This window comes from Leopardus geoffroyi, chromosome X (assembly GCF_018350155.1).
Source record: "Leopardus geoffroyi isolate Oge1 chromosome X, O.geoffroyi_Oge1_pat1.0, whole genome shotgun sequence".
In the NCBI taxonomy this organism is placed as follows: Eukaryota; Metazoa; Chordata; class Mammalia; order Carnivora; family Felidae; genus Leopardus; species Leopardus geoffroyi.
Genome location: NC_059343.1, coordinates 34,765,019 through 34,786,980, shown reverse-complemented (window position 1 = coordinate 34,786,980; position 21,962 = coordinate 34,765,019). Strand labels below are relative to the sequence as shown.

The following is a 21,962-nucleotide window of genomic DNA, read 5'->3' as shown; positions in this document are numbered from 1 at the left end:
ACACGCCCATCCCTGGGCTCCAAGAGCAACAAGAGGGCAAGTCCCGAGGCTCGAGTGCTTTTCAGATCTTAGGTCACTTTTGTTACTATCTCACTGGCCGAAGTCAGTCACATGGCCAATCCTACCAGTCCCGAATTCCAGCCTTTCCACTGCACTTATTTTCTGGGCCACACAGTCAGCATGGGGCCAAGGTGGACTACGCGGTGAGACGTTTGGGGCACGAGAGTACCCCACAGGCAAAGGGACTATCTTTGGGGACTTTATGACAGCAACAACTAATCCCATACCAGTGGGTTTAAACAAGATAGAAAATGCTTCTCTCAGGTTAAAAGGCAGTCAAGGAGCCTTGATGAAGTCGTCAGAGACCAAGGCTTCTTCTAGCTCACCGATGTCCACCGCCCTCAGACAACTTCCCTTGTCCTCATGGTCTAGGAAGGCTGCCGAGGCTCCACCCATCACACCTGCGGGCAGCAGTATGGACGAAAAGGAGAAGAAGGACATATCTTTCCCTCAAAGGAAGCCTTCCGATAGTCTCACTCATTCCCGCTGACATCTCACTGGTCTGAAATCAGCCATACTTTTGGGTACAGGGCACACCTACCTGCAAGGGCGGCTCGGGAAAAGCCTGGCACATTGACATTCCGATAAATTGTCTGATTAAGGAGGAGGATCGGCATGGACGTTGGGATCTTTGCCAAATGAGGTCTTTCACCAACACGTTGGGTGACTGTGACATCATGAGACATCGTGGCAAATGTCTCATTTGCTTAATTATCGCACCTGGGGTGGAGTCGTTTCATCTCATTAGTTCAGCTCAGGTAAAGGCACACAGTCCCCTATTGTAGTGCCCTAGGCTATCTGTCATTCCCTGTGGCCCAGCAGCCTCATGGGCAATGCCCTGAGGGGGCCCAGGACTGGCTCCCCTACCTCACCCCAGGGTTGAGGTTCACTTCCATTTTTCCCTAAGTTTAACTAGGAGATGACAGTCTCACAGTGAAGTTTGCGAATCTGCAGTACGCAGGGGTCATGTTCTCCCTACTGGCACCCCGTCAAAGGAGCCTGACAATTGGTACAACAATGTGACATGACGGATGTGTGCAAGGGACACGGAGACCCGCTTCGGTTCAATCAAACGGACTTTACGGTGCAGATACTCAGTGACGTCCTGAGACCAGTGATATTGTCCCATCTGGGAACGTGTTAGAAATGCAGATGCTTGGGCCCTGTCCCAGACCCACTGGATTGGAACCTACGTTTTCACCAGATCCCCAGAGGGTTCAGCTGTCCGTAATGTTTAGACTTCGACACCAAGAGGCACTCTGAGGTGGCACGGGTATTTTATGAGGAAGCAGGGGCCCTCGGAAGCACCTGAATCTGGGTGGCCCCTTCTGGTTGCTTTGCCCTGGGTAGCAGCTGGACTGAAGGACCCCACCACCATATGATTCTGTGAGGGGTCAGTTACCCAGCCTTCTTGGCCCCATCACCGTCCCCTCTGGTTTTAGAAACTGTCCTTTCCTTACTACTAACGCACGATCCCTTCTCTGTAACAGAAACCCAAAGGTTTTATGTTGAGTTTGGCACAAATGCCCTGGGCGGCGAAGCCTGGTCGGTGAGCCTTTATACAGTCGTTATTTATCCCACTTCATAAGACTATTTGTACGTTTTGGCACAGCAACATTAACGTGTCTGAAACTCATCTGGCCCGAAGGGTCTAGGAGGGGTTATGAACCTTTATCTCCTTTCCCCTCATAGATGACGCATTCCATTTTTAAAAATTTCCCCCTTCAGGGGCGCCTGGGTGGCTCCGCTCGTGAGGCCTCCGACTCTCGATTTCAGCTCAGGTCGTGATCCCACGGTTCGTGGCCGACGGTGCGGAGCCTGCTTGGGATTCTCTCTCTGCCTCGCTCTCTGCCCCTCCCCCGCTAGTCCACGCTTTCTCTCTCTCTCAAAATAAATAAACTTAAAAAAATCCCCCCCCTTCATTTCCGATGATAATAATTATTATTCTTAATTACAAAGGTAAAACTTGTTTGGAAAGTTTTATGCTATGGAAATAGAGGACCCTGTCTCTGCTGTTTGTCACGGCTTGGGTCTGTATTTCCTTTTTCTTTTCTTTTACACATGTGTATAGGTGTGCCCTGAAACACATGTGGACACACACATTTTAATAATCAAAATGCAATCACACTTTGCGTAGCCCGCTGCACCTTCCCCACCGCCACTTAAACAACGTATTGGGGGACAGCCTCACGGCAACACTTATGTTTGGCAGATGCTGTTGGTGCCCCCCTGTATCCCTGGAGCCTGTGCCTCCTAACGGCCAGGGTCCACGTCCTTGGGCTTGAGGGCTTTCTCCAATGTCAAAAGCACGGAGGGCCGGGGAACTAACAGCTCAGGAAGCAGCCCACAACCAAGGAATCTCAGGAGTTGGTGAATAATTTTGCCAGCTCCCATGCTCTTCAGCGATCACTTGGAGGCATTTCTAGACGCCCCCCCCAGGAGCCCCACCTTCCATTGCCTTCCTTCCCTTCCGTGTCTCCCTTCCCCACCTTCTTCTACCGCCCGCCCACGCCTCTCCCGCGTTTCCGCCACCTCCTGAATAAATAATTTGCCCTCTAATGCTTGTCTCAGGGTCAGTTTCTCCAGAAACCCAGACGATGACGGTCTAGAAATACCTTGTGCTCTTTATTAACTGCGGAGTATGCCCCAGTATGGGTATACCATGAGTTCCTTAGCCATTTCCCTGTTACAGTCCTATTATTGGATAATTATGGGGCTGCTGATTTTTCAGTGCGGCGCATGAGGCTGTGGGAGACCTCCTTGTGCATGTATTTTTGGGTGCGAGCGTGAGTATTTCTGAAAGAAAGGCCCTTAGAGGTGGTTTCTGGGTCAAAAGGTATGGAGATTTAAAATTTTGATAGCCATGCGGGCATTTCTCTAAAAATGTGGTCGACTTCGCATTGTTTTTCTCTTTCAGTTTGTCCACTCCACCTAGGCAGGCTGGCTCTCCCCGCTCCTCTGCTCAGAATCTGCATTCTTCTGGGAGCGTGTGCCAGAGCATCTCAGGTAGGGTGACCAGTTGTCCCCGTTCACCTGGGAAGGAGGCATTGCCCAGGACGGAGGGCTTTCAGTGCTGCGACTGAGACCGTCCCCAGCAAGGCGGAATGGTTGGGCCCTGATCTCTGCTCTTTCGACTGGGCTCTCAGATTCCAGAGCCTCTGCTTTTTATTCCCCTGCCTCGAGCCTCTACGTCCAGGATCTCCTGACTCCAGCTGCCTCGGGGTCTCCCCTCCCGGCTCGCAGAGTATCTTCTGCTCCCATTAGTTAAACACACACACACACACACACACACACACACGCGCGTGCGCGCGTGTGCGTCTGCATTTTCACAGTTGTCCCCCAGGCTCTGATTATGTTGCCCTCCTATCACTCGTTCCTTCTGAGCACAAACGCTCCTGCCCCTGCCTGGTGCCGTCTGGGGGGCCCAGTGTGTTTCCACAAGCCACGTGTCGGGGGAGGCGAAGTCAGCCACCCTAGCCCTCTTCCTAACCCATTCATTTTTGTCTCCTTCATGGCTCTCTGTCTTCCCTTTCCAGTCTCTACCCCTGGGCTGAAATAGATTTATATCGGTCTTTCGGTAAATACTTTATTATTTATTTATTTATTTATTTATTTATTTATTTATTTTTCTGGAGAGAGAGAAAGCATGAGCAGGGGAGGGACAGAGGGAAAAGGAGAGAGAGAATCCCAAGCAGGCTCCACATCCAGCACGGAGCCTGAAGTGGGGCTCGATCTCATGAACCGCGAGATCATGACCTGAGCCAAAATCAAGAGTCGGGGACTTAGCCAACTGAGCCACCCAGGCGCCCCTGTAAATAGTCTGAATGCATCTTATCCTCATCGGAGATGGGGGCGAGAGGAAGAGCCGAGCTGAGAGATGGAGAAGAACAGATTCCTGAGGCTATTGCTCAAGCACCTAGAACTAGCCAGACCTGAAACCTCAGTATTTGTCTTGGTTTGTGTCCCTAGAAGTAGATCCTGAGACGAGGATTTGACTGTAGTTAGTTTATTGTAAAATGATTACAGGGAGGCCACGTAGGGAAGTGGGGGAAGCGAGGCAGGGACGAGCAAGAATCCAACAACGGCTCTACTACTCAGTCAATTGCCCTTGGGGCAACTGAGGCTGACTCCGGTTGGGGATCTCTGGGAGATAGTGCGAAACATACTTTTAAGGTGCCCACCAGAGAATGAGGGAGCTGGGGGCAATTATCCATCGACTGCCTGAGCACCACGGGTCAGGGCTGCTTCTGGGGGCGTTCCCTCCCTAACACTTCCGGCTGGCCTTGTACATGGGCCAAGGGGGCTCCTCTGGCCGGAAGACAAGCCCTGGTGTTCCCCGGCCACCTCTGTGCGCAGGGGCGGGGAGGGGACGTGGGCAGGGCCTTGACACCCGTTTCAGCATTCCTGTCTGTATTGAACCTGTGCCATTCACTTCCCTTTGCGGTTACTCACTAATGCACTTCCCTTGCTGCCCGCAGCCCCCTGCCCTGGCCCGCTGCTTGAGACTCTTGTGAGCTTGTTTCTTGAGCTTTGCCTCTGGCGTTGACTGCGTTTGGCCTCAAGGGATTACTTGGTTTTTCCCCTGCATGTCCCCCGTCCCCAGGCAGCCTGAGGGCCTGACTTACTGTGTGCTGTGCCTACCACATGCCAAACCACAGCAACCCTATGAGGTCAGTGCTTGGAGGGCATTTGATGGATGAGGCTCAGAGAGAGTAAACGAGTTGCCCAAGGTCACACAGCTAGGGCAGGATGCAGCAAAAACTGGGGCTCAAGGTCTGGGGGACCTGAAGACCCGCATGTCTTGCGGCCTTTCCTGCTCCAGGCCGGCCGCCCTTGACCCCAGCGCGTCAGCTCTCAGTTTAACTTTCAGCACCTTCTCCCATTAGGTGTCTGTCTCTGAGGTCCCACCCCGACCAAATCAAATCATTTTGTATTACTCGGTTTCCTTTTCCCTGCCCCCGTTGGTCCCTTTCCAGAACCCTGGCTCACGTATTTCCCTGCATTTCCCCTATATGCGTACAGAGTTCTTTCCCACCCCGACATCCCCCACGGTGGCTTCTCAGGACACACAGCAAGAAAGAAGTCCCACGGGTTTCGAACGGAGTAGGGGTCTCTATTGCCATCCCCTGCGGCAGATCAGCAAGCGGGGGCCCAGAGAGGAAGGGTGACATGCTGAGGCCACACAGCTGGTGGCCTGCCTGTGAATCTAGGTGTGCTTCTGAACGCCAGTGTGTCCCTGAGCATAAGGTGTTTACGGGGTGTCTGGCGGTCCATCCTGCTGTCCAGATTCCCGTGGGTGGGGAGCCACGTGTGACCTCACCGAGGGGTGGAGCCGTGGCCCCTGTCTTTATCAGCGTTTGGCAAAATGAATTCCAATCTCTTGCCATGTGTCTGCGGAGGGGGACGAAGGGAACAACTGCCCAGGGGGGCTGGGCGCCTGAGAAAGGCCTGCCCCACCTTCCCGTCATCCCCAGCTGTTCTCCAGGAGCCAGACCTGTGCTTCTCCAGGCCGTGGTTCACGCCCGCGTTGACACTTAAGGCCTACAAAGCCCTCGGAGGGCAGGCTCCGCCAGGGGCCCGGGGGCCAGGAAAATGCAGGCCCTGCTCCACTGTCGCCCGGCAACGCCACACACAAACATTTGCTGCCGGGAAGAGGCGAGCGGCATTAAAGCCGCCTGACGGGGAGGTGATGGGGCAGCAGGGAGAGGCGGAGGTAGACAGTGTGTAATTGCCAAGCCGGAAGGCTGGCCTGTGGCCAGCGCATCGAGTTTAACCGTCTGTGTCACTGCCCTCCACGTTCAAGGAGAATGCTGCCTGCGGCCATGATTCCGGGCTGAGGGCCCTGTCGCGGTCTGGCCTGGGCCGACCCTGGGAGGGCACCCCTGGGGTCAGCTCTTGGCGCGGGTTCCCACCCCTCCATCACATCACATCACATCACAGCCCGGGCAGCTGCGCCCGGACCCGGGTGTGGAAGGAGAGGCCAGCCCCGGCTCTGGGGCGCCCCTCCACGGGCGCCCCTGCACGTCTGAACAGGGCCTCGGGTCCCCTCCTCCCTCTGCCCTGCCCCTGCGGCCGTGGGCTCGCTGCTTTGGAAACGGCTTCCAAGGAGGGAACGGGCTCGCGGAGGATCTTTTGCTCGACCACAGCCCCCTGTCCCTGACGGGCTGCTCCAGCAGACCAGGCAGAGCTCAGCCGAAGCCGGGAGCCAACACGGAGACCCTGAGGCTTTCAGGTGGGTTTTGGCAATGCTAGAAGCCTCTCCCGCCCTCCTGTTGTTCTTCCTGCTCAGGCTCACCTTTACTCAGTGAACCTCCCACTCGGCCCCAAATTGGCCACAAAGCCCCCTCACACACGCCCACAGCGGCTGTGCGCTGGGCACCCAGGAAAGACACGGGAGAAGGGAAGGGCAGGAGCAAAGCTGTCCCTGCAAAGGCAGCCGGCCCCTTGGCCTATAGAAGGTCAGCCCGACAGCAGGCTGTGAAATCTGATAGCAGTCCTGTAGCTTCCAAGAAATAATTATTCCCAGGAAAGTGTTTTCAATTTTAGATAAACTGCTGTTTAAAACGCGGAGAGGACAGAACACGAACAGTGGCGACAGCGTGCGGCTTCCCCCAGCGGGCCCGTCATTAACCATTGCTCCCCGAGCTAAAGGCTGTGGCTCTATCCCCAATTAACAGCCACATTCCAGCAAGCTCCCTGTTTATCAAGGCATTAGCACTGACATCTGGGGACGGCGCCTGCCCAGGCCTGCCAGCAGGGAGGACGGAGCGCCCAGCCACCCACGCTCACGCCAGGGCCCCGGCCTCAACCAAGGGTGGGCCCCTGCGAGGCCGGCTTCTTCCCGGTGCCTGCCCACCGCCGCCGTGTCATTCCCTCCCCAGCTGAGCGTGGGCCAAACGGCGCCCCCCCCCCCCCCCCCGCCGTGACACGCGCGCCTCTCTGTGATTGTGTGTGGGCACGCACGTCCGTGTGGGAAAACCTCGTTCCAGGAGAACAGAAATGACTTCCCTCCCCTTCTCAAGCCTGTTTGTGTATGAGCGTGTGTATGTGTGTATGCAAGCTTGTACGGGTGTGTACGTGAGTGTGAGTGTATGTAGGGGTGCCACAGCTTCTCTCTTCCGCCAATATCTCCCTTACATTACGTGCCCGCTTTCCCTTCCTTTCCCTCATTATCACCGAAGCGTTGACGAAACACCTTTCTGCCCCCTTCTCTAGGCCTGTATGAATCCAGGCCACCCCAGCTGTACCAGTTGTAGTGACATGCGCCATGGTCCCGCCGGTGCTTGTGAAAGCAGGAAGCCCGCCAGCTGCCTCATTCCAACGACCCGGGACCACAGGGGCTGGGAAACCGCTCATCTGCACCACCGGCCCTTTCCATGCGTGGCCCTGCCCCGGCCCCGCAGAGCACCTGCCCCCTTGCTGGCCGGCTTTCATGACCTCTGTGCAGCGCGTCCTTCCCGGATTCCCTGAATGTGAGCATCTCCCCGGGTCTGGTTCTCAGCCTGCTCTCCCTGCTCTGCTCCAACACCCTCCCTCCCTCACCGCAGCAGGGCCAAGCCACCCCCAGGAGCACAGTGGTGACGTTGGGACCCTGAAATCCACAGCTCTGGCCTCAGCTGTCCGTCACTCTCACCTGGATGCTCTTGTAGCGCTTTGGATTCAAATGCATCAAAGCAAATCCCCTAAATTCTTGCCCCTAACAGTGTTCCCCATTTCTGCCAGAGACATCTGTCACTATTCCGTCGGCCCACACTTGAGAATCGTGTTCGATTCGCCCGTCCCTCCTCCAAAGCCTGCTTCCAAATCCTGGCAGGTCCTTATCCAGTTTCTACGTCTCTTCCTGTGTCCCCCCCCCCCCCCCCCCCCCCCCGTCCTCGTGCCTCCAGCCTGGCCAGGCTTTACTGATGAACCGGACTTTACTGATGAACCGGAAAGCAACAGGGATGGGCCCTTCCCCCGGGCTAAAGACGATGCCCCCCACCTCCACCAGGTTCTAGACCTTTGATCCCTCCTACACGCGGCTACTAGATGAATCTTCCCCTGCCGCGGGCCCAGTCCCACTTCTGGGCGTAGAATTGATTCCACGGAGTTAAGAGATTCAACAGCGTGGGTGCCAAGCTTTTGCAATTTGTGGCTTTGAACAAACGCCGGTTACTATTTTAACGAGAGCAGGAGGGGCGGGGTGGGGGTCACGTCTCACCTCTCTAGCGAAGCCTGCTGAGGGGGCGATCTGGTGATTTGCCTCACCAGTCAGTATCCATTCTCCATCGTCCCCCCAGTCCCTGCAGTTCAAGCGAAGACAGCCATGCTCCCGGGGGCCCGGGGTGGGCCATGGCCCAAGCCGGCCAATTCCAGCCAGACAGCAGCAGCCCTGGGGATTTTTCTGGAACTGTGGGGACAGGGCGCCCGTTCTATCATGGTCGCTCTGCTAATAAACTGCTGGTGGCCATCTTGTCATCACTTGGTATAAGTACCTGGAATCAGCCATGCCTGAAGCCAACTACCTTTTAACATGTTGGTTTCCTGAGCCAGTATTTTTTTCTTTTTTCACTGAGCCAGTTTGAGTGGCAGTTCTCTGCCTTACAATCAAGAGTCCTGCCTGGCATAGCCCTGAGGGACCTGACCTCCCTCTGTTTGGAGCTCTAGATCCTTGCTTCCCTTCCCCTTCATCGGGCTCTGACCACATTCACCTTTGCAGGCGCTGGGGGCAGGGTGCCTGTCCCCCTGCGTGCCAGCCAGCGGCCTGTGGGTGATCATTACTGATGGAGTGCAGATGACCCCCACAGCCACCTCTCCCTTCCCAGCCCCTGGACACAGCGCCTAATTGCTTTCCCTATGCTAGCTCAGCCCTTACCATCACCTGACACGGGAGCGATGATGGTCCCCCATTCTGCCAATCAGGAAACTGAGGCGCGGAGCAGCTATAGAACACGGCCAAGGCTTCCTTGGAGGATGGCTAAGCTGAGCTCTCTAGCTGTTCCAAGCACCCTAATCCTGTGTGCATTATGCCGGGGCCCCCCCCACACCATCATGGGCCGGGTGTGAAGTGGCCTTGATCCCACGTCTAACTGCTCAGTCTTAGCTGCCCCTTTGAATCTGTACGTCCGGGGTTGGACCCCACCAGACAGCCTTCACCCGGTGGCCTGTGTGGCCAAACAGGTTGCTATTCCAGGCAAGAGAGGCTGGCGTTAGGGCTACCCTTGGGAGGTGGCCAATTGTCCCTGATTCTACACTTTGGTGGCTGCCTAATTTTGCAGAGCCATGTAGACAGAGTGTATGCACTGAAAACAATCCCTCGGAGTCCCTTAGACTCAATTGACGAAAACTTCCTCCACTGTATCTCCACTTGCATAAACAGGACAGCCCAGTTTGTTCTTCTTATTATTCCCCAGATATGGACGAGAAAATTGGGGCTCGGGGACGCTCTAAGTAAATCTCCTGGCGTCAGGGGAATAGTCTCTGTCTTGTTGACATCACCAGGATTTGGCCCCTTCGGTGAAGTTCATCGATCGAACAAATCATACATCACCGGCGGAGCTCAAGAGTCCCAGGTGAACAGCCACGTCCAACGTGGTAAGAGACATGATGTTATTAAGCATAGGTGACTGTGCATTCTCCCAACTGGAGAAGGTGACCGTGTTGGGGAAGGTTCTGGAGAAGTGACACTGCCCTGCTGGTCAGTTGGTCAAGACACAGACATGGGCCCCCAGAGGACATACGTAAACTTCTTAGGTCTTCTCCAGGCTGGCTCTCACGGTTGTTCCCCTGTAAGCTTGGCCACGCACCCATATTTTTTTCTTATCTTCCATACAGACGCAAGATCAATAACATCCATTTTAGAGACAAGAAATCCAAAGTGCAAAGGGATCCAGACTCGGCCCTTTTGTTGCCGTTCTGAACTTTGAAGAGCCTTCTTCACTCTAGAGCTCCTTGTGGGACCCATCAAGGCCACTCAGCTTTTCCCCTGCTCAATCTTCTCCCCTCACTCTGACTCAAGAGTTGACCTGGAGACCACAACCTAGTAAACCTCCTCCATGCCAGTTTCCATCTCAAAAAAGTCTGCATCCTAGAGAACCTGATCTAAGACACCATGTTACATATCTTTCTCGTCTGACTTTGGTAGCCTGTGAATAACAAAACATCCAAATTAACAGTGACCTAAATATGTCAGAAATCAATTTCTCACGTAAGGGTCTCGAGTCCCAGGGTGGTAAGGTAACTGGGATGGGGATTGTAAGATCTAGCTGTAAGTAACTCAGGTTGCTTCGACGTCATTGCTGGCACGAATGGCTGCCAGACCCAAAGTTGCCTCAGGGTTCAAGATGGCTGCTCGAGCCGCCCATCGAGTCCCTTTTCTAGCGTGCACGGAGGAGAGAGCGAAGAGGGAGGCACTCGTTTCTCCAGATCACACTCCAGAAGTTGCTTTGGTTCTGATCCCATAAATCAGACTTGCTCACATGGCCACACATGGCTGCAAGCCGAGGCTGGGACATACAGCCTTTACTGGGGGAGTGGGGCACATATCTGGTGAAAAATTGGGGGTTTTATGCCTCACGGAGAAGGGGAGGATGGATATTTGCAACAAGTACCAGGTTCTGGATGTGTGCCCCCCTGCAAAGCTACCTGGGGCTGTTTGGAGCACCAGGGAGGGCAGAGGCTGTGTGTGGACTGCCTGGCACTTGGGGAGCACTCCTGCCGGTCTTTGGAGATCACCCCCTCAACTCTACACCTTGGTTTCGGTCCCCGAGGACCAGGACCGTCTGCTTTTGCTCCACGGGCCCTTTGGCCTTGCTTGGGGCCTCCCTGAAGGGCCAAATCACTTCACCCCCTCCCTCCCAGAAGCTCCCAGGGGAAGAATGACTTCTCCTCTCACCTGCCTCCTCCCTGTCGCTTTGATCTTGTGGCTCCTTAAGTGAGCGTCTTTCAGTCCCTCCTGGGGCAAAGAGGCATCCCTTGTTTACCCACAAATAATTAACTGCCATAGTCATTTAACATATACACAGACGGCATCACCATAATTACAGAAAATACATTACATATCGGGTACAAGGAATGGGGGCAGTTCACCAGCCAGTGGGGCCTGGAATCAGAGGTGAATGGATGTATCGGCTGGCCCTGGGTTTTATCCCCATCCCCGGCTGGGCCCCTTTGTGCATTGCCAAGCCTCTCTCCACGCCTTGTAGGCCACGAAGCTGTGATGAGTGGCCCTCTCAGGGCTCGTGTGTATATAGCCGAGTCTACCCCCGCGTTCCCCGTTTCGCTGAGGCAGTAGAAACAGTGGGTTTGGGGAGGGCTGTGCCATTGACCAGAGGAGAGGAAGCCACGGAACAGGGTGGAGACGAAGGGGCTGGGGAGGGGAAGGGGAGGGAGGAGAAAGACAAGGACTAACGGAAGGAGGCGTGCGCAAAGGCAGAGGGATGGGTCCAGAACGCCTTCCTTAGGGTACTTACCCGCAAGGGAAAACAATGGGGAACGTCTATAGCTGGAGAGCAAGGCCCGCCAACCTTCGTGTGCACACCAATCACCTGGGCGTAAAAAGGGTGCACTGAGCCCAGCGGTTCTGATTGGTTCTGATTCAGTGGGTCAGGGTGGGGTCTGAGAACCTGCATTTCTACCTCACTTCCGGATGCTGCTGCTGCCGCCGGTCTGAGGACCACACTTTGAGTAGGAAGGGTTCACAGTAATTTTCAAATCCATTCTCTTCTTTGATCCTCACCGTGCCCCTGTTTTACAGCCGAGGGAATTGAGGCTCACGGGTGCCAAGTGCCTTGTGGGAGGTCCCCGGCCAGCCAGCCCGTGGCTTTCTGTTTAGTATGTGGAGCCGTGTCTCCGGGTGAGCTGGACAACACTTGTGAATGTCGGGGGCTGGGGAGGACAGGTCCAGCTCAGAGGGTCAGAGAATGCCTGGCATGTGTCCTGCATGGGAGCCCAGAGGTCTTGTTCTGGAACACGAAGAAGCCAAGGCGCACACAGGAAAGAAATGGCTGGGGGTGCTTAACGCAGGATAGGATTAAACAGAGGAGCAGACTATGATCTGTTAGCCTGGGCCAAGCTGGACTTGGTTACCCAGCCGTTTGCCAGGCATTGCTCAACCCGAGTATTGGTTGTTTCTTGCAAAATATTCACACTTCATAAGATCAGATCCTTGAGAGAGAGAGACAGAGCACAAGCAGGAAACGGGCAGAGAGAGAGAGAGAGAGAGATACACAGAATAGGAAGCAGGCTCCAGGCTCTGAGCCATCAGCACAGAGCCCAACGCGGGGCTCGAACCCACGAACCGTGAGGTCATGACCTGAGCTGAAGTCGGACGCTTAACCGACTGAGCCAGTCAGGCGCCCCTGTAAATGTCTCGAGGAAGGGCATCCTCTGGGTAGGGGGTGGGGGGTGTGTGCCGAGAGAGGCGGTAAATGAGGTAATGCATGCAAAAAGCTTAGCATTGTGCTGTGGGCTCACTGTGCAACGGTCATTGTGAGTTATCTTAATAAATCAGACAGGCATCTTGAAGTCTGATGGAAGGGCTTAGTGGCAAGGACCTCCCTGCCATGGGTCAGCAATACCTCTGAGAACCACCAGTGAGGAGCCTTACGGATGTTGTCGGTTCTTACAGAACTGAGAATTCACCAGGGAGATGCCAAATTACAAACAGACCCCTAAGGAATGAGCGAATGCAGGGGTCCGTGAGGAGGAGAAAAACGACAGGGGCTCTCCGAGAAGGTAGATGCCAGAAGGGGATGAAACATGCAAGGATTTTTACTGGGGGACGTTTCTGTGAGAGAAACAGGGAGGAGCTGGGCAAGGCTGAGAGCCCCCGAAAGGCTGTGAGGCCCTCTGACCTGAGGGAGGGCAGGGAGGTGGGCAGGAGCAGCCTAGACTTTCCCGAAGTCTCCGGAAGGCTCAACAAAGCCGGCAGACTGTCCTCAAACGAGCCAGCCACCAGGGGAGTCCTGTTTCCCGAAGGAACATGACCCCCGTAGCACCAAGCCTTGCTCGGTCAGTGGCCGGGGTGGCCAGTGGAAAGCGCTGTCTTGGCCCGAGGGCTGGTTAGATCTCAGAGCTCGGCGGCTGGGGCCCTCGTGCGGTTTTGTTCCCTGGAGTTGGAGGGCTGTGAGGCCAAGCTTCCAGAACTGTCGCTTTCCACTAAGCTGCCTACCGGAAGGGAAAGCCCTTGAACTCTGTTGGCACAGGGGCCCCAAGCCAACTGCAGTGCCTTCCGTGTGGTCGCCCCTCTATAAACATTTGTTAACTGATTGCGAGACCAGAAGCCCAATCCTGCCGTCCTGAAGTGCCCGCGTGCCTTTTACTAAATGTGCCCTCAAAACGAGACCGATTCCTTTATTTCTGAAACTCTTCCCTTCTGTGACGTTAAGCCATTTTTGCAAAAATCGCCGGGGCCTGGTGCGGCCCAGTGTCAAAGGCCTGCAGGGTGAGAGGCTGGGGCCTTTTCCGTGGGTTGTGGCCAACTGGGCCCTGCTGGATTAATTCCCTGGGGAGAGCCTCGGTCTGGGAGAGCCACCTGGGGGTCAGATCCGCCGCGAGACAGGAATCCACGTACAGGCTCCCCTGCTCCTAGAAGGAAAAGCCCTGTATGTGGCTCATGCCATTCCCTGCCCCTCTGCCCCCCGGGCAGCACGTCGCCGTCTTGGGGACTCTGTGCAGAAAGCCTGCAGCAGACACAGCAGCCAGATGAGGGAGGGGGCTTTGGAAGCTGGGAAACGGGGCTTCTCATTAGGAGAAAAGTGGCGGCGACCCACGGGAACGGCCTCTGTCGCCCCCGAGGGTCCTGGGGTCTGGTGCCCAGGGGCAGCCTCAGCCCTGCTTGTCTGGAGGCTGCCGAGCCGGCCGGGAAGTGGTTTCCTCCGCTGGTGCAGGCAGGACGCTCTGCATCCGTCGTCTACGCACGGGCTTCTGCCTGGAGAGGAAGATAAAGCGGCTTGTTCTTCTGGCTCGACTACATTGCCGCGGTGTGGCCTGTGGCAAGCCGGCACTGATTACCGAGTGTGGGTGCGTGCACGGGCGTGCGTGCATGCGTGTGTCCGCACGCGTGTTAGGGAGGGGGCTTGATGCCGAAGAGGGGGACGTGTGAGCGATGCTAAATTTCTCACATGACAGTTATGTCGCTGAGAATAAATTGAACGGAATCTGTTAGCGCCCGTAACCTACAATCCCCAAACACCACCAGCAATAACAATAACGGATAGCACTCACACAGCCCTTGCTACAGGCAGGTCCTGGTCGGAGCTCTTTACATGAATGAACTCATTTAACCCTGACAGTGCCTGATCAGGAAAGTCCCACTACGTTCCCCACTTTACAGATGGGCAAACCGAGGCACAGAGAGGCTAGGTCGCTTGCTTCGGGTAATTCATGCCTTACAGTCCTTCAGCGTGGCCTTCGGCCTGAGTAGGAGAAGGAAACGGAAAGCTCATCCCCGTGTAGGAGTGGCGTTCTGTAAAGGCAGCATTGCGGAGCACCGACCCTGGGGAAATCTATGCCTCACATGAAAAAATCTATGCCTCACATGCTGAACTGGATATATGTGGACCATAGGCATCGCTTCTGAGAACGATTCCTGCCTCTATGTCGCCTGCTTGTTCATTATTTCCCGGGGATTAAGTGGCCAAACAATCCTGGTCACACGTGCTTTCCAGATTGCTGGATCGTGAATACACCAAGGCAGGGTTAGGGAGTCACGGCCGTGTAGACGCCTCTCCGAAACGCGGGCACCGGGCCACGAGGATAGATGCGATACCCTGGGCTCTGCAGCTCTCTGAGGGCCCTTCTGAAGATCGAACAAAGATTAGATCGGTTCCTCTTGGTTTGGTGATCACCGCATGTCTTCTCTTTTTACCCTATTTAGGCCTGTTGGCCTTGGAGAACTGGTTTGGGGTTCACAGAAGCTTAGTGGGCTACAGTAAAAATAGCCATTTTATGATCTCTGATGGTTTCTACGGGTCAAGATTTCAGGAAGGGCTCGGCCAGGTGGTTCTGCCCCGGGGCCTCTGATGTGGTTGCAGTCAGACGCAGCCGGGGGCGGGGGGGGGCAGGCACTTCTGTCCTAGCCTGCGGTCTCACGGCCTCTCCACGCGGTCACTTAGCATGGGCCGCTTTGACCTCCCTTACATCGTGGCGGCCTCAGGCTAGCGAGACGCGGTGGCTCAGGGCTCGGAGCCTAAGTGCTCTGCTGAGCCCGTCAGAGGCTGCGTCGTCTTTTATGACCTGGACTCAGGAGTCATGCGGGGCCATGTCCACCACGCTTAGGTTTCAGTTAAGGGAACGCAGACCTCACCTCTTCACGGAAGGAATATCCAGGTCACCAAGAAGAGCCATCCTTGGAAAGTACCATCTGCCACAGGCGGGGTATGGCAGGGGCTCTGGGTCTGTGTGACGGGCCTACAGGGGTCTCTCGACCCAGACAGTGTCCCGAGAATTACACCTCGGCCACCGAGCTGCCTGACGGGACTGCTCAGCGGTGCTAACTGGGTGCTGAATGGGGACTTGCCTAGAGCAGGAGCCCTGAGAGGTCAAGGCTGAAGGAAGACAGTGAGGGGAGGGGTCCCAAGAGGCTGCATGAGCTGAGTGACAGCCATGCAGATGAGATGGCAAAACCAGTGACCCAAGCCTCACGGATCAGAGAGGCCAAACGGTGGATGATGGGACGAGAGTGGCTGAGCTCAGACTGCCCTACGGAGACCCCGGACCCAGCTTTGGAGCAGGGGAGGGGAAAGAGCGGGGGCCAGGGCCTTTGCAAGGGGCGCTGGGGAAAGGGCTCTGAGGAGGGAGGGCAGGTCCTGGAATTTGACACTCGCTTGACTTGGCTCGGTGTTACCCGGCTGGTCCCCGGCCACCAGCACCCCGGGCAGGCGGAAACACGTCCCCCTCAGAGGAGAGGCCGAGGTCTCGGGGAGGGGGCTGTGGGTAGAGGGGCTGCATCCCAAATCCCTGCCTGGGACCTTGTGGCCCGCAGCCAGGCCGACATGAGAAATTGATTACGTGGCCAACTTGACCGCTTAAGGCCTCGGCAAGCGAAGAGCGACATCCATAAAGTGCTGCCCCCCACACCGGGCGCCTCCGCGGCCTCTGTTTGAAGGTAAATCCATCCATAAGCCTGCCGTCACTCTGGGCTTAATGTACATGATTTCTGGCATTTACAGCAGCGCAGCTCCGAATGCTGGAAGAAACTCCAGCAGAATAATTTGCCAGGGGAAGGCGCGCAGAGTGGCAATTGCTCACGGCACATCTGAACAGCGGCGGCTCCTGGGAAAACATGCTTCCTGACAAGGCGCGGCCCACTGGCCTCTCCCCGCCGCTAACCCCGCCGCTAAGGAGGGTTTGGCTGAGAGGGAGATTGGACGCTCTGTGCGCTTTTGTGCCACGCGTGGGCCCTGATGCTGGGCGTCTCAGAGCCCCTGACGGGGGTTGGTCCTCGGGGCCCTGAGGATTCTCTTGGACGCTGGGACCCTCCGCTTTGATTCAAAGTGAGCCACGGTGGTGTAGTCTCGTTCCTTGGCTGGAGGGGCTGGGGGCAGTCGCCACACCCGCTCGGGGGCGGCTGGCTCCCATCTGAGCCCCTGACAGCACGCCCGGGCATCCTCCTACGCCCTTCTGGCTATCTCCTTGGCAGCCCGCTCCCCTCTCCTGTCTGCCCCTCTGCTTCGTTCGGTTTCTCTGAATTGCCCTCCTTTTTCTGTTTCTGCACCCCTCGCTTTCCACCTCTCTCTGAGTCTCTTTCCCTTTGCGTGTCTTCCTGCTTTCCTCTGTCTCTCCATTCCTCCCTTTGTCTCTGTGTGTCTCAGCTTCCATCTGTGTGCGCTTGAATCTCTTAGCCTCTGAGTGTCTCTCTGTGTCTCTTACTTCCTGTCTCTGTCTCTCTGTTTCTATTCCTTCCTATCTTTCTCTGGCTATCTCCCTTTCCCCCTCTTGTCTCTCCGCCCCTGTCTCTGTCTTTCCCTATCTCTCTCAACATTTCTGTCTCTCTGCCTGTCTGTGAGTCTCTTTGCCTATCTCTCTTTCTTTCCCTCAATTTCTCTGTCTCTGCGCCTCTCGCTTTTTCTCTGTCTCTGTCCCGGACCCTGTGGCGGTGCACGGCCTGAGAAGGCACAGCGTCCGGAGCGGACCGTGGAACCGGCAACTCCAGCCCTGTATTCTCTGTTCTTCAGCAGCGTCCCTGCCCGCCCGGTCCTCCCAGCCAGCCAGTGAGGTGTTAGCTCTCTGAGCAGGTTGGAGAAACACATATGGGCGCACCTCCCGGCACTGCCCCCTCCTTGTCTCTGCTGCGGGGACTCTGTTCCTTCCTCCCGCCTCCTTTAGGTATTTGACTTGAGGGCACTGGTGTCTACCCACGTAATGCAGACGTGACCCCCCCCCCCCCGATCCAGATTTGGATGCCACGGAATTCTCATACTGGTTCCCCTTCTAAAAAGCGGGCTGTTCAAGGTGAGGTTACACACACACACATACACACACACACACACACACACACACCCCAGACCAACCATGAAATGAGGATTCACGTGTAAGGGATTTATGCGGGAGGTGCCACGGGAATTTGGGAAGGGAGTGGGGACAGCACCAGGAAGGAGGGGACACAGGCCAAGGGGTGATTTCGGCCAAGGTCGTTGGAGGGCAGCCTCAGCCTCTTGTACGGGGGAACCGAGGAGGGCACGCGATGCCTCTGTGTTGTCCCACCCCAGGTCGGGGACCATGGGACAGTGGTTCGTCAGCAGTTGTGGGGGGGGCAGAGGAGGGGAGACATAAGGTCCCAGGCATTTTCAGTTCCCACACTTGTAGGCAGAGGCCCGGCAGCCCGAGGGTAGTCCTTGGAAGACAGGCTGTAGGCGTAGGGCACCAAAAGCATGCTCTCGAGTGGGGGCGCACAGGCAGTACAAAAGGCATCCCAGGGGCTCTGGACAGAGCACGACACCGTCTGCTACACTCACACCTTCACTGTCAGCACAGAGCCCGACGACCTGAACCCACGAACCGCGAGATCGTGACCTGAGCCGAAGTGGCACGCTTACCCGACCGAGCCCCCCAGGCGCCCCCTCGCTCCCACTGTTCTTAAGAGACAAACCGGAAGCAAAGCACACCAGGTATGACATGGGAGCCATCGGTCGGCTCGTCACACGGGGAGCCCATCCCTGAGGATGGCAAAGGCAGCGCCCTCACTGAGCTCTCTTACGTATACCAGGCATGAGCCTGTGGGCCTTTTGTTTATTAACTCACCAGCTCCCCACAACAGCCCCATGAAATAGTTACTCTGATTGTCCCCCGTTTTACACACCGGGAGAAACTGAGGCGCAGAGAGGTTGTGTCCCCACGGGACTCTGTGAGTAAGTGGCAGGGCTTGGGTTTGAACCCAGGAGCGCTGGCTCTGGATCTCCCGTTCATAGCCATCATGCGACGCCCAGTAGCCTCCAACGTGTGGTCTGGAACGCAGAGAAGTGATCCCCCTCCCCCAGCATTAGAAACACTGACTTTCATCCCTCCCCAAACACTCCATTTGTAGAAATAAACCCTGAATGTCAACTTGTACTGATTTTTGCAGCGGTTTTCATGGTTTCCGAAGCCCACGTTTCCCAGCCTCTGGTCTTAAATTTGCTACTTTTTGGGATACGTGCCAAATGGCACAGCACAAAAAGAGACCCTTAAGGGGCGCCTGGGTGGTGCAGTCGGTTAAGCGTCCGACTTCAGCCAGGTCACGATCTCGCGGTCCGTGAGTTCGAGCCCCACGTCGGGCTCTGGGCGGATGGCTCAGAGCCCGGAGCCTGCTTCTGATTCTGTGTCTCCCTCTCTCTCTGCCCCTCCCCCGTTCATGCTCTGTCTCTCTCTGTCTCAAAAATAAATAAACGTTAAAAAAAAATTAAAAAAAAAAAAAAGAGACCCTTAAAAAGGAGAGAGGCCGTGCCTTCTCTGTCAGCCCAGCCCTGAGAAAAACCTTCACCCTCTAGCCAACCCCAGCAATGAAAGCTTTTGCCTCGGCGGGCAAAGGGTAGGGATGTGGGACATAGTCAACACGCTTGGTGACGACCAGACAGTGGACAAAAAACCCATCAGGGCGTTTGTAAGCCTGGACTGCCTAACTGGCCTCCTGGCGTCCACTCACACCCCTTCTTTGCAAGGCAGCCAAAACCATGCAAATAAGGTCATAGCACTGACACGTTTTAAAATTTGTTTTAATGTTTATTTATTTTTGAGACAGAGAGAGAGAGAGCACGTGCAGCAGAGGGGCCGAGAGAGAGGAAGACACAGAATGAGAAGCAGGCTCCAGGCTCTGAGCCGTCAGCACAGAGCCCGATACGGGGCTTGAACCCACAAACCACGAGGTCGTGACCCGAGCTGTAGGCGGACGCTTAACCGACTGAACTGCCCGGGCGCCCCGCACTGACGTGCTTTTATTTATTTATTTATTTATTTATTTATTTATTTTTAAAATTTTTAGTGTTTATTCATTTTTGAGTGAGAGAGAGACAGAGTGAGGGCGGAGGAGGGGCAGAGAGAGAGGGAGACACAGAATCCGAAGCGGGCTCCAGGTTCCGAGCTGTCAGTACAGAGCCCGATGCGGGGCTCAAACTCAGGGACCATGAGATCATGACCTGAGCTGAACGTGGACGCTCAACCAACTGAGCCACCCAGGCGCCCCGGTTTATTTATTTATTTATATGAGAGAGAGAGAGAGAGAGCATGAGTGTGGGAGGGAGAGAGAGAGAGAGAGGGAGACACAGAATCGGAAGCAGGCTCTGGGCTCTGAGCTGTCAGCACAGAGCCCGACTCGGGGCTCGAACCCACGAGCTGTAAGATCATGACCTGAGCTGAAGTCAGCCGCCCAACCGACTGAGCCACCCAGGTGCCCCTGCTTTTAAACCTCCAGTGGCCTCACATCTCTCTTGCACTGAACACTGAACGTGGGGCAGTTGCACCGTATGACCCAGCCCCTGTGGACATCTTCAGACTCAGCCTCTACGTCTGGGGGTCGAGCCCTCATGACCTCATCTAAACCCAGTGACCCCCCGCCAAAGGCCCATCTCCAAATATCATCATGTTGGGGTTCAACATATGAATTTTGGGGACACACATTTAGTCCAAAACGCACATCCTTCAGGTCCCCTGAGATCACTGGAGGCAGCTCAAGTGTCTGGCTCCATGCCCCCTGGGATGTAGGGCACCTGAATTTTGGGCATGCTGGGCCTTTTCCTCCCCTCCCCACCTCTGCAGGGTAGGGGGCTCCAGAGAAAAGCTGTGTGGCTCTCCTAAATTAAAAAACCTTAGCCAAGGGGCACCTGGGTGGCGCAGTCGGTTAAGCGTCCGACTTCAGCCAGGTCACGATCTCGCGGTCCGTGAGTTCGAGCCCCGCGTCGGGCTCTGGGCTGATGGCTCAGAGCCTGGAGCCTGTTTCCGATTCTGTGTCTCCCTCTCTCTCTGCCCCTCCCCCGTTCATGCTCTGTCTCTTTCTGTCCCAAAAATAAATAAACGTTGAAAAAAAAAAAAAAAAAAAAAAACCTTAGCCAAGTGACAAAGTGGGCGTGGCAGTGTCCTGATGACCCCCTGATTGCCTCCAGGACCACAAACATGGCCCCAGGGTCCAGAGGAACTTGTCACAGGGAGGCAAAGAAGGGATGGGACTGGATCCGAAGGCAGCGTCTCAGGAATTTAGGGTGAGAAAAAGAAGGAAACGGCTTCAGAAAAACAGGCTTGGGGAGCATTGCCGACAAGAGCCCAATGTGCTCTCAGAAGCTGCCGCAGGCCCCTGGGGGCGAGGAGAGCAAAAGTGCCAAGGAATTGACTTCCCCCGGGGACAGCCCTCGCCCAGGAACTGATGGGTGTGTATGAGGGTGGGGTAAGTCCTCCAGCACCCATGTTCCTGGCGGGGATGAAGTGTGACCTCTGCTGTCTCCAACGTCACCCTCCGTGGGATTTCACTCGACATCACACCTTTGTGGGGCTCCTTCTCTAGACCCACGTTCCACTTCCTCACTCCCTCCTGGGTTTTACTGAGAACATTTCCCAAGAAGTCGCCTGACGTGGATCCTTGTCTCGGGCTCTGCTTCTGGAGGATTTGCCCTAAGACAAGTTAGTCTGAGGGCCTGAGATGAACACCGGCCTGAGTTGTTCAAAGAGTGATAGCGACGATGGCCATTTTCAGAACACCTGCCGTGTTCTGAGCTCTTTACAAACATACTAGCCCCTGCAGTCTTCAAAGCACCTGCACAGGCAGTGAGAAAACTGAGGTTTCGTAACTTTCATTACGTTTGGCGAGCACGTAACGGTCCAGACTCGCAGGTCGACAGTTGGCAGACTTTCACCCTTGAAGGGATCCTCCTCACTGCCGTCCACCACATGCATGCCCTTCTCTGCCTTCCTGCAGGGGATCCCCTGGCTCCTGTTGGAGCACCCAACTCCTCGAACAAAGACTCTGAGCGCCACCCAGGAGCCAAGCAGTAGGTGGTGGGGTGCGGTGACGAAAAAGTCTCTGTCCTCAGTTAGCAGGAAGGACAGACAACCAAATGGACAACCTGGGTGGGAGAAGTCTGCGACAAACCACAGTTTGCTGCGGGAATTCACAGAAGTGGTACGATACCATCTGGGGGCATGGAAGGGGTTGGGGGGGGCACGTCCTGAAAGGGAGGCCTCCTCTCTGCCCTTCTAATACTTGGAGAAAGTTAGTCTTTTCCCCTAAAGCATCTTCTCTTTAGCCGAAGTGTTGCTCCCCATCCCCTTCAGCCTTTCCTCATTAGACTTAGTTTTCAGACTCCCTCAGTGTGTTGGTTGCCTCTCTGAATACAGGTTCGTAAATATTCCTCCTAAAGTATGAGACTCAGCCTCGCTCAGAACCCCCAAGTGGTCTGATCAAGGCACAAAGCAGTAGGCACATGCACCATCACCTCCCATGAACGAGACCCCCTGAT

General features: G+C 55.6%; 1 long non-coding RNA gene across 1 annotated transcript; it reads left to right on the top strand.

Moving 5' to 3' along the window:
* Positions 1-5,541: 5,541 nt before the first annotated feature.
* LOC123594654 lies at positions 5,542-10,217 on the top strand. The gene is made up of 2 exons (XR_006710822.1): positions 5,542-6,292; positions 9,453-10,217. It is a non-coding gene; the product is annotated as an uncharacterized LOC123594654 (long non-coding RNA).
* Positions 10,218-21,962: the final 11,745 nt, after the last annotated feature.